Source organism: Loxodonta africana, chromosome 21 (assembly GCF_030014295.1).
Source record: "Loxodonta africana isolate mLoxAfr1 chromosome 21, mLoxAfr1.hap2, whole genome shotgun sequence".
Lineage (NCBI taxonomy): Eukaryota > Metazoa > Chordata > Mammalia > Proboscidea > Elephantidae > Loxodonta > Loxodonta africana.
In genome coordinates this window covers 3,766,810-3,778,687 of record NC_087362.1, presented here as the reverse complement: position 1 = coordinate 3,778,687, position 11,878 = coordinate 3,766,810, and positions in this window count along the sequence as shown.

Here is an 11,878-nt window from a genome sequence, read left to right as displayed (position 1 = left end):
TTTGTAAATCATTCTTGCTAAAATTACGGTATTTGGAAAGTGATATTTCTTGTTTGCTTACCTCCGTTTGCACTGCTGGGATGACCTCCCTCCTGCGTAATCTGACATGGCAGGACTAGACGCCAACCTACATCCTGCAGTATGAATGTTGCAGGCCGTTGCTACGGTGTAAATCCATGTCTACTGAAGAGAGATGCTGCTCTGCATAGTTCATTTTGTCTCCCAGCCGGAGAGCACTAAGCCCTGGACATTACTATGTACAATGGGCTTTGGATGCCTGTGGGCCACAGCCAGCATCACACGCAGAAGTTAATGACCGATTGTTATCTTAGCCCATAGCTTGCATTCCTTTTGATAAGACTATTTCAGCAAGGGGGCGGATCACAGAGTACAGGATTAATTAAGGTCAAATCCCAATGAAACGTGCAATCTATTTTCTCAAGGAAAGAACTTTGGAAGAATCACGGTGAATTTTATATACTAAATCCCAATTTTTAGAATAATGTTTAATTAAACTTGAAACTTAATTTCCTTCTTGTTTAAAGAGACAGAATAGCAATGCAACATAATTTAAATGTGCCGGTATATCAGCAGACCCGAAAGATTTATCATTGCTGTGAACTACGGTAATTTACAATGGTGATGAACCACCCTGAACACCCTAACAATTCAAGCAAGCCTAAATCGTCCTGCTACGCTGACACTAGCATCGTAACATCTGACAGTAAAAATTGGTCTCTGGGAAACCGTTGAATTTGGGTCCAGTGGTGTAGTGTTATTTTAAAATGTGGGGTTTGATGGAGAATGATCTAGGAAGGCACCCTGGTGACTCGGGGCTAATCATTCCTGTTTTAATATTTTACAAAGTGCTAATCCCAACTGGCATTCTAAATCCAGAGAAGATGGTGCTGAATTTCTGAATCTCTTCTAAATGTGATTTTCTTCAGGGATTATATTGCCATTTTTTGCCTAATTGTCCTGTGATAATTTTTCCTATCATATCATGAAGTCCTTTAGAAGAAACAAAAAATTAACTTTCTTTCTTGGAACCAATAAATAAGCTCATTTGAGCTAAAGTTCTTTGCCCTTTCAGGCTTTTTCTTGTGTTGTAAGAGAAGGTATATTACACTTAGACTGTACTTGCCAGGAGATTTTTAAAACGGCGACTGTGTCTTCATTCCTGAATGTGATCACACGATCTCCCCTGTCCTAATTCCGCCTTTCCCAACCTGGGTAGCTGCAGTGATGATTAAGTACTCTTGCAGAGAAATTTGGAATGGAAATAAGTTCAAAGATAAATTAAATGATAGTTTTACAGACCTGTCTGTTCTTAGTTGTTTTAGGACTCTATCTTCAAACAATAAGAGTTAGCCTTTCTAGCCATCTGGTAGTTTGTAAAACTATTTAAACTGCTTGGAATGTAAATATCACTCTAAATTAAGATTAGGTTAACTAAGTCAATAGATCTGACTAAATAATACTTGTTTTCTTCTGCCTCAGATATGAGTTTTAAATAATTTTCTAAAATTTTCAAGATGTTTGTGGTTGGGCAAGTCGTCCAGTACTCATGGGCTTCATTCTGGAGATGTTTGCATTTGGGCAAGTTGCCTAATTTGGGGGGCTTCAGTTTCTGCGTATTTTATGTGAAATGAATGTGATGGGAACTGCCTCCCAGGATGTCTCCCTCACCTCCAGCCAGAAATGCAGGGCCCTTGCTTGTACTCCAACCCCCCTGAGATAGTCCCCAAGAGAAACTTTAGCACACATGATATCCATCCCACTTATGTGCCTACTGGATTGTACATGGAGCCCTGGCGGCATTTGTTAAGAGGTCAGCTGCTAAACAAAAGGCTCACGGTTCGAATCCACCAGCCACTCCTTGGAAACCCTATAAGGCAGTTTTACTGTGTCCTATAGGGTCACTATGAGTCAGAAGCAACTCGGTGGCAATGGGTTTTTAGTTTATGTGCCTACTAGATTGTACATGGAGCCCTGGTGGCACAGTGCTTAAGAGCTATGGCTGCTAACCAAGAGGTTGGCTGTTCAAACCTACCAGCCACTCCCTGGAAACCCTATAGGGCAATTCTACTCTGTCATATAGGGTCACAATGAGTCAGAATCTACCTGACAGCAACGGGTTTGGTTTTGGGTTTTTTTAGATTGTACGTTACAGAAGCCAGAGACAGGCTGTCTCTCAATATCATAGTCCCAGAGCCTGTCAGAGTACATGTTGTGACACAGTGTAGGAGATGAATCAGTATTTTTTAAATAAAGGAATGGCCTGTTTAGTGCACAGGACTAACATATGATTAAGTAGGGGAACAAATATGAAAAAACATTTTTTTAAACTATGCAAATTTAAATAATTCATTTGAAAAATTATAATACATAAGTATGACCATGAAGATCCTCTTAAGTACATTAATTAGAACTTTGAGTGTTTTTCTTTGCTTTCTGGGGAGTTTTATTGTTATTAATTTTAACCTCAGAACTTAGCACAAGATCTACAAATTGTATAGCTTCTTTTTTTTTTTTTTGTAATAATAGACTAAACTCAAAAGCTACTTCCTTAGAGAAACTGTTCAACTCTTCCTCTAAACTGGGTGTCCTAGTGTGCTCACTACTGGACTTCTGAGATTGTCCTAGCTCTTAACATACTTGGTAATCATAGGAATTTATGAGTATTTGCTGGCTGGCCATCTCTCTTGCTGAATGACTAGTTCATATATGAAAATGTTTCTCAAAACTATGCAAATTTAAATAACCCATTAATAGAATTATAAAGGACAGACTCTGTTTTGACGGCCCTGTATCACCAGCGCCTGAGGCAGTTACCTGGTATGGCGGGAATTGCCCGTTATGTTTGAAGAAGGAAGGAAGGAGAGAACAGAGGATAAAGTGGGGAGGGAGAGCAAAGGGATGAAATGATATGCTTAAATTTAAGCTCAGCCACTGAATTTAATAAATCCAAGGTTTTGTTAAGCCCACAAAGGGTATCTAGCTTTGTTATTATGTAACCACATATCTGCATCCTAGACTATGTCTTTTAACTTTTTTATTTTTCCGTGATAGAGATGTGACAAAATTTACAAACCAACAAAAGGTTTGTTGAAAGAAAAAAAAATTAATCAGGTTACAAATTTTACATTGTTGGTGATATCCTCTTACATTAAAAATTTGAAATCAAATTTTTAAAAAGCCTTTAGAAGTAGAAATACGTGGGATTTGGGAAGTTAGTAGGTGTGAGCCACACACTACCTAAAAAAAAAAAAAAAAGTCCATATAAAATGGACAGTGAAAAAATAAATGCCTATCCTCTAAAAATGAAAAAAAGTTTCCTTTAAATGGAATCTTGGATTTTTATATTGCAAAAGCAAATGAGAAATGTCAAATAAAGTTCAAGGGCAAGTTATGCAAATGGAAAATTAATGGCTTTATTTTTCTCTGTTAGGCATCATTTCCTAAACATTTAAAGCAAAGTGCATATTTAAACTACATTTAGATATAAATTTGACATCTTTTAAAGAAAAATAGGAATTAAAATGCAATCTGTGTATATTCTTGTACTTCGTACTCTATTTAGCATTAATGTTGTAGGGAGAGCTATTTTGTTAGAAAATGTCAAAAAAAAACAGGTTACTCAAAATGGTACTGTTGATTGTAAATAGGCTGTTTTGCCTTATACTGAGGTAATGAATTCTCTCAATAACAGGACTTTTTTTTTTTTTTCAATTTTTCCAGAGAATTTTAGTGACTTAGGATCACAAACCTGAAGGATAAGGAGAAACCTATCTCATGAAATATTTCAGAACACTTACATGCCAGCCAGCTCTATCTGGAGGGCAACTTTAAATCTAAATCAAGTCACAAATGGATTGAGACTGGTGATCTCCCTTTGTCCTTTGGAAAACTATGCATATCACAAAATCAGTATACATTTTGACATAGTTGGCAGCCTTTGTTTGAAATAAGCTCTGAAACCACCGAGCATGGAAACTCAATTTGCCTGGGGATATACTGGCATTTAAATAAAGGGGGTTGATACTTTCCGGTAGAACAATGGAAAAATCTCCCAACATCTGTAATTCTGTGTATGCTGTACTACAACAGACGGCCTTGGTTTCAATTCATCAACTGCTCATAAAGTGATTATATATGCTTTTTAGAATGGAAGTATAATGAATGTGCTTTTAAGCTCACTTGAATGCATATTTTTTTAGAGTACCAATTTCATTACATACTTTCTTCTATTTCTCCCAGAAGATCGTTCTGGTGTTATCTCTCCAGCAACCCTGATCATGCAGAAGGCCACCTGCTGTTCACAGGGCTCTGTGACAGTTATTGTGGATTGCTAATGGTAACACCGCACCAGTGAATAGATGACTTTGTACGTCTGATCTAGCCCAGGGGTGCAAAGAGCCTGCTCAGAGAGGGCGTGATGGAACTACTTAGGAACAGTGAGACCCAAATTAGGATTAAGTAAATGTGTAAGCAATTATCCATGGGCACATACTACCTTGAAATAATTGGAACCACTATGCACATTGCTTAAGGCTGCCTGATGCTTGCTATAAACTTGTACCCTTACTTCTATGCAGGCACTGAACACAAAAAAGGAGCAAAGATGAAGCACCAACTGTGCAAGCCAGACTTTACTGGGAGTACACGGCTGTTTTCCAGTGTTTTATACTGGTGCGTTTTGTCGTTCCGTTATTTAAAATGACTCTGGATCACTGCACTCAGTAAATTGAGTGGGGGGAAAAAGAACTTGCTTTTCAAGTTATCGAACATGACAAAAATATATTTTTTAATGTTTGTCAAGATATCTGACCTGTAAAAGTACATTATCTCTATAGGGTTTTCTTTAAAATGTATTGTCTGGGATATTCTGAGAGGCTGGCTCACACAACTTTCAGACAGCTGCGTTTAAAGAGTAAGAATCTTGTTTGCTCCACTGTAGACTTTACTGCTGCTAACTTCTGCTTTCCTTTCATAATGGTGGCCTACTAATATTGTTCCGGGAAAGAGCAATGTTAAATTTTAAGTCAAAAGCATTATCCAATGTAAGTTAAGATGTTAATCAAAAATGTTAAACTAAAAGAGAGGGAAAGAAACAGTCTACAGACACAGTTAGATTATGATTCTTACAATAAGTGTTTGTCACTTAGAAAAAGACGGGTTAGACTATGTTGAGGTAGAACTCCAGTCTACATGTATAGCTGTAACTAAAAAAAATTAAGACATAACCAAGGCACCTAAAATAAAATACTCATACTGTATTTTAAATTATTCTAATTGCTTCAGTAGCTCTAACTTTAATGTATCCCAATCGTTTCTACCATAAAAATGAAGTTTGAAAATGTCAGCCAAAATCCAAATTCCAAGATTTTATTAATAACAAATAGTTGAGTAAAGTACTTGTGAGATGGGTAAGCAGATCCGATGTCTCTGCTTTTTCTGCCGTGGCTCAGCATCTGTTTGATCTCCTTCACACAGTCGAGTACAATAGACGTTAACCTGTTGGCATTAATGGTTTTCGTATTGTATCTTTTACTTGCAGTGTGTATCATGCCGGGAAAGTCTGAGTCCCAGCTGAATTGACTAAGGGAAGGAATTTGGTTTGGATAAAGCATGTTGTATTGATGCCAAACAGTATCCAGCTGTACAGCTTAAGAGCTCGATGTATTATCTTCCATGTGATAGAGCAAGCCGGCATAAGTTACACGGCATGAAGAGCACACACAGGCACACACGCAAGTTGGCTACTTGCTCTCTGCCTCCAAAGTAAAGCTTACAGTCACAGCTAGCTGTATATAAGACACTCGAATGATGCTTAAAATAAGAGGAACTTCGGCTTGCCAGGTTTTTAGCATCTCAAAATTCAAATGCCAGTATTCAAATACCAATTTTCTTATCAACACATAGATGAAAGGAAATGAAATAAAACTAAATGAAATGATAAATAAAAATTAAAAAGTGAATTTCAGTCTATCTACTGAGTGATTAGTGACAGGTTTTCTGTGGTATTGAATTGTTATGGCTTCCCACAATAAGAGCGGTTCCAACTTTTTATTCCAACCCCTGGTTTTTATGTATCTCAAGACTTTCCAGGCAGTGAAGTTTATTTATTGAATGCTTTGACATAGATTGCGAGCTGGTTTCTTTGAATACATTTTGGAATCGATTTCTTCTGAAGATACAGCATATTACCACTGTAGCAAGAGAAATAATTAGATTTGGCCATACTGCTTGTACAAAAGCTGTCTCAAACAGGTAGGCAGCCCAATCCTTCAGTGGCTATAAACAAATAAAATTCAAAACAATGCTATATTTCAGTAAGACAAGTATATTAAAATAAATCAATGACTAGTTGAATATAAAGAAGTTTCTAATTGAAGATTTTTTTTTTCTAAATTTCTCCCTCTTTTCATCTGGTTGTATAATTTTTTAGAGCCAGTGCCTGAATACAGCTATATTTTTTATTAAATTGTAAAGCTGAATTTTTCCCAGAAGACCAAAGAAAGGTATTTTTAAACTTTGGTCTCATCACCAAGTTTCCATTCTAGAAGGATATAGATACTGCAGGACAAATTTGGCTCTTATTCCCTAAGAAAAAAATTATAATTTGAATTCAGAGGGAATTGGAATTTTTGTGGGTGTGAGGAGTGTGTTGGTCTCACAGCTTTAATCAACAAGCAATGAACTTGTATGGCCTGAGTAAGTCCTTCAATGAGCTATATATGTTAAATTCAAGTCTTCATCTTCAAAGGCCCCTAACAGTGTACAGAACACACAGATGAAAGGTTTGGCAAGAAGAGATCATTAAAACTTAATAGATGCTTGTAGCATAAGTAGGTGCAAAGAAAAATGATCACTTTAGGTATTCACAAAGAATTTATACAGAGTTCTATGTGTTATGAGTAATTAATTTTGGATAGTTAACACTATGAAGATGACCCCTAAAAGATGGGGGTCAAGGCTAAGTGCCGAACTCTCTCTTCTGCTGTGTTTTATGAGATGTTTTATGCTCAATGTAAGAGAAAAGACACTGAATCCAAGAAAGTGAGAGAAAAGCTGACCTCTCCTGAAAATTTGTGTTGAATTGATTCAGATTAAAGCAATAACCTTTGATTTTTGGAGGCCTAAAAGGCCAAAATCCTGGTGGCATAGTGGTTGAGAGCTATAGCTGCTAACCAAAAGGTCAGCAGTTCAAATCCACCAGGCGCTCCTTGGAAACTGTGGGGCAGTTCTACTCTGTCCTACAGGGTTGCTATGAATCGTAATCGACTAGACAGCAGTGGGTTTGTTTTTTTTTTTTTTAATCCTGAAAGGCCACCACTCATCTGTCGGTTTATCCTACTGTGGTGACTTGCAGCTTGCTGTGATGCTAGAAGCTATGCCACTGGTTTTTTAATTACCAACAGGGTCATCCATGGTGGACAGGTTTTAGCAGAGCTTCCAGACTAAGACAGAGTAGGAAAAAAGACCTGGCAGTCTACTTCTGAAAACAATTGGCTAGTGAATGCCTTATGAATAACAGCAGAACATGATCTGATACCGTACCAGTCGATGAATCCCTCAGGTTGGAAAACACTCAAAATACAGCTGAGGAAGAGCTGCCTGCCCAAAGTAGAGTTGACCTTAATGAAGTGTATGGAGGAAAGCATTCGAGACCTTCATTTGCTGATGTGGCATGACTCAAAATGAGAAGAAACAACTGCAAACATCCATTAATAATAGGAACGTGTGATGTACAAAGTTAGAATCTAGGAAAATTGGAAGTCATCAAAAATGAAATGGAATGCGAAAAGATCAATATCCTAGGCATTAAACCAAAAAAACCAAACCCAGTGCCGTTGAGTCGATTCCGACCCATAGCGACCCTATAGGACAGAGTTGAAATGCCCTACAGAGTTTCCAAGGAGTGCCTGCCGGACTTGAACTGCCGACCCTTATAGTTAGCAGCCGTAGCACTTAACCACTATGCCACCAGGGTTTCCTAGGCACTAGTGAGCTGCAATGGACTGATAATGGACATTTCGAATCAAACAATCATATGGTCTACTATGCTGAGAATGACTAATTGAAGAGGAATGGCATTGCATACATCGTCAAAAAGAACATAGGATCTATCCTGAAGTACAACGCTGTCAGTGATCAGATAATATCTATACGTCTACAAAGAAGACCAGTTAATACGACTATTACTGAAATTTACGCCCCAGCCACTAAGGTCAAAGATGAAGAAATTGAAGATTCTTACCAACTTCTGCAGTCTGAAATTGATCAAACATCCAATCAAGATGCATTGATAATTACTGGTGATTGGAATGCAAAAGTTGAAAAAGAAGGATTGTAGTTGGAAAATATGGCTTTTGTGGTAGAAAAGAGACTGGGCATTGAGTGATAGAATTTTGCAAGACCAGTGACATTCATTGCAAATACCTTTTTTCAAGAACATAAACGATGACTATACATGTGGAACTCGACTACATCTGTGGAAAAAGATGATGGAAAATCTCAGTATCATCAGTCAGAACAAGGCCATGTGCTGAGTGCAGAACAGACCATCAATTGCTCATATGCAAGTTCCAGTTGAAACTGAAGAAAATTAAAACAAGCCCACAAGAGCCAAAATACAACCTTGACTATAATCCACCTAAATTTAGAGACCAGCATAGATTTGACACATTGAACAGTAAAGACAAATTGTGGGATGACCTCAAGGACATCGGACATGAAGAAAGCAAAAGGTCATTAAAAAGACAGGAAAGAAAGAAAAGACCAAAATGGATGTCAGAATAAACTCTGAAACTTGCTCTTGAATGTTGAGCAGCTAAAGCAAATGGAAGAAATTATGAAGTAAAAGAGAGAAACAGAAGATTTCAAAGGGTGGCTCAAGAAAACAAAATTATTGTTATAATGAAATGTGTAATGACTTGGAGTTAGAAAACCAAAGGGAAGAACACACTCAGCATTTCTCAAGCAGAAAGAACTGAAGAAAAAAATTCAAGCCTCAAGCTGCAATGTTGAAAGATTCTATGAACAAAATGTTGGAGGACACAGAAAGCATCAAAAGAAGGTGGAAGGAACACAGAGTCACTATACCAGAAAGACTTGGTTGGTGTTCAGCCGTTTTAGAAGATGACATATGATCGAGAACTAATGGTATTGAACAAAGAAGTCCAAGCTGCACTGAAGGCATTGGCAAAAACAAGGCTTCAGGAATTGACAAAATACCAATCGAGATGTTTCAACAAATGGATGCAATGCTGCAGGTGCTCACTCACCTATGCCAAGAAATATGAAAGACAGCTACCTGGCCAACTGACTAGAAAAGATCCATAGTTGTACTCATTCCAAAGAAAGGTGATCCAACAGAATACAGAAATTATCGAACAGTATCATTAATATCACACACAACTAAAATTTTTCTGAAGATCTTTCAAAAGTGGTTGCAGCAGTACATCGACAGGGAACTGCCAGAAATTCAAGCCAGATTCAGAAGAGGAGGTGGGAGGAATATTGCTTATGTTTGATGGATCTTGGCTGAAAGCGGAGAATACCAGAAAAATGTTTACCTGTGTTTTATTGACTATGCAAAGACATTCCACTGTGTCCATCATAACAAATTATGGATAACATTAGGAAGAATGGGAATTCCAGAACACTTAATCGTGCTCATGAGGAACCTGCACGTAGACAAAGAGGCAGTCCTTCAAAAAGAACAAGGGGATACTGTGTGGTTTAATATCAGGAAAGGTGTGCATCAGGGTTGTATCCTTTCACCATATTTATTCAATCCCTATTCTGAGCAAATATTTATCTGAGAAGCTAGACTATATGAAGAAAAATGCAGCATTAAGATTAGAGGAAGACTCATTAACAATCTGTAATAAGCAGAGGACATAACCTTGCTTGCTGAAAGCAAAGAGGACTTGAGGTGCTTACTGATAAATATCAAAGACTACAGTTTTCAGTATGGATTACACTTCAACACAAAGAAAACAAAAATCCTCACAATTGGACCAATAAGCAACATCATGGAGAAATGATGACAAGATTGAAGCTGTCAAGGATTTCATTTTACTTGGATCTACAGTCAACACCCATGGAAGCAGCAGTCAAGAAATAATCAAATGAGGTATGGCATTGAGCAAATCTACCGTGAAAGACCTCTTTAAACTGTTAAAAAGCAAAATGCCGATTTGAGGACTAAGATGTGCCTGAACCAAGGCATGGTCTTTTCAGTTGCCTCATTTGCATGTGAAAGGTGGGCAATGAATAAGGAAGACTGAAGAATTGATGCCTTTGAATTATGGTGTATCTGAGGGAAGTTGAATATACCATGGACTACCAGAAGAACCAACATATCTGTCTTCGAGAAAGCACAGCCAGAATGCTCCTTGGAAGGGGGGATGGTAAGACTTCATCTCATGTACTTTGGACATGATATCAGGGGAGACCAGTCCCTGGGAAGGATATCATGCTTGGTAAGATAAAGAGTCGGTGAAAAAAGGAAGACCCTCAATGAAATGGATTAACGCAGTGGCTGAAACTATGAATTGCACAATACCAGGCAGTGTTTTGTTCTGTTGCACAATGCTTTGTTCTGTTGTTGGTATGAGTCAGAACCAACTCTTTGGCACCTAATAACAACAACAACATCTTAAAAATCCACCACAGATTAAAGAGCATGATATCCACTTCAGAAAAAAATAAACCTTTAACCAGATGGTTTCAGAAAGTAGATGTATCTCTCGCTTCAGGTGGTGGCTACAGAGGCATTTGCTCCAATTGAACCTAGACATCTCTCAGGAAATGGCCCATCCACCAACAAAATAAGATACGGATTTAGAGTGTCAAAAAGATAAGGAATGATTTTACAAAAGTTTCAAAACTTCAGTCTCCACTTAGCTGCTATATCTGTCTAATGGCAACTACTCTTATTTGTGTGCGTCAGATGACTCTAGCTTGAATGAGCTTTTTCGTATGCCTTCTGTTTGTAGAAAAGTCTAGCTGAGTTCTCTCCTTTTTTTCTTTCATGTGCCTGTATAGTACAATAGCATTGCTTACTACAAACCCAGCCATCCCCGCTCAGTTCTGTTCTCCATCTCTTCATCTTCCTACCTCTCTAAGTTAGGAAGCTAAGAGAAAAAATAGCTATTCTGATATCAAATTGTTACTATGTTTATGGAGTCCTTTTCATTTTCTCATCTACATGATATTATTTATACACTCCATGCATTACTGAACATTGTCAACATACTATAAAACACGCATTTGCCACAGGTGAGAGAGTAAGCGTAGATACAGGGACAGACATCCAGAAAACCATCTTGAAAATCAAAATGTAAAGAGAATGTAGAGTAAGATTTACATTGATTTGTTGTGGTTGACAGTTATTTGGAAAGCAAGACCCCTTTCACGAAACAGTTTAATATGATACCAGTATAAATAACGTTCAGGCCTTTTCTTTCTTTCTTTTTTTCTTTCTCTCTCTCTCTCTCGACAATATGAAGTTCCTAAGCCAATGAATCATAAAAACAAAATTCTCAAACTCAGATAGCCTGTATTTTCCGTTAAATGTTTGAAGTATTTCCTCATATAAGTTTACTGTCACAAAAACTGAATTTTAAAACTACAAAAATAAAGCCATTTACATAGGCAAACAGGTCATAGTGAAAACTGTTAGGAAAGAGAATAAAAATTTACTTCCTTCTTATTAAAAAAAAAGGCTATCCCAAGAAGTCTTACTCTTAGCATTTAATCCTTTATAGCTATATCCTTCTGCTTGTGTCATGGATAAGAGGCCACAGGACTTCTAAGAGGAGTGGTTACTTTGAAAAAAGAGTTAAAGCCCTGTATCTATTAACTT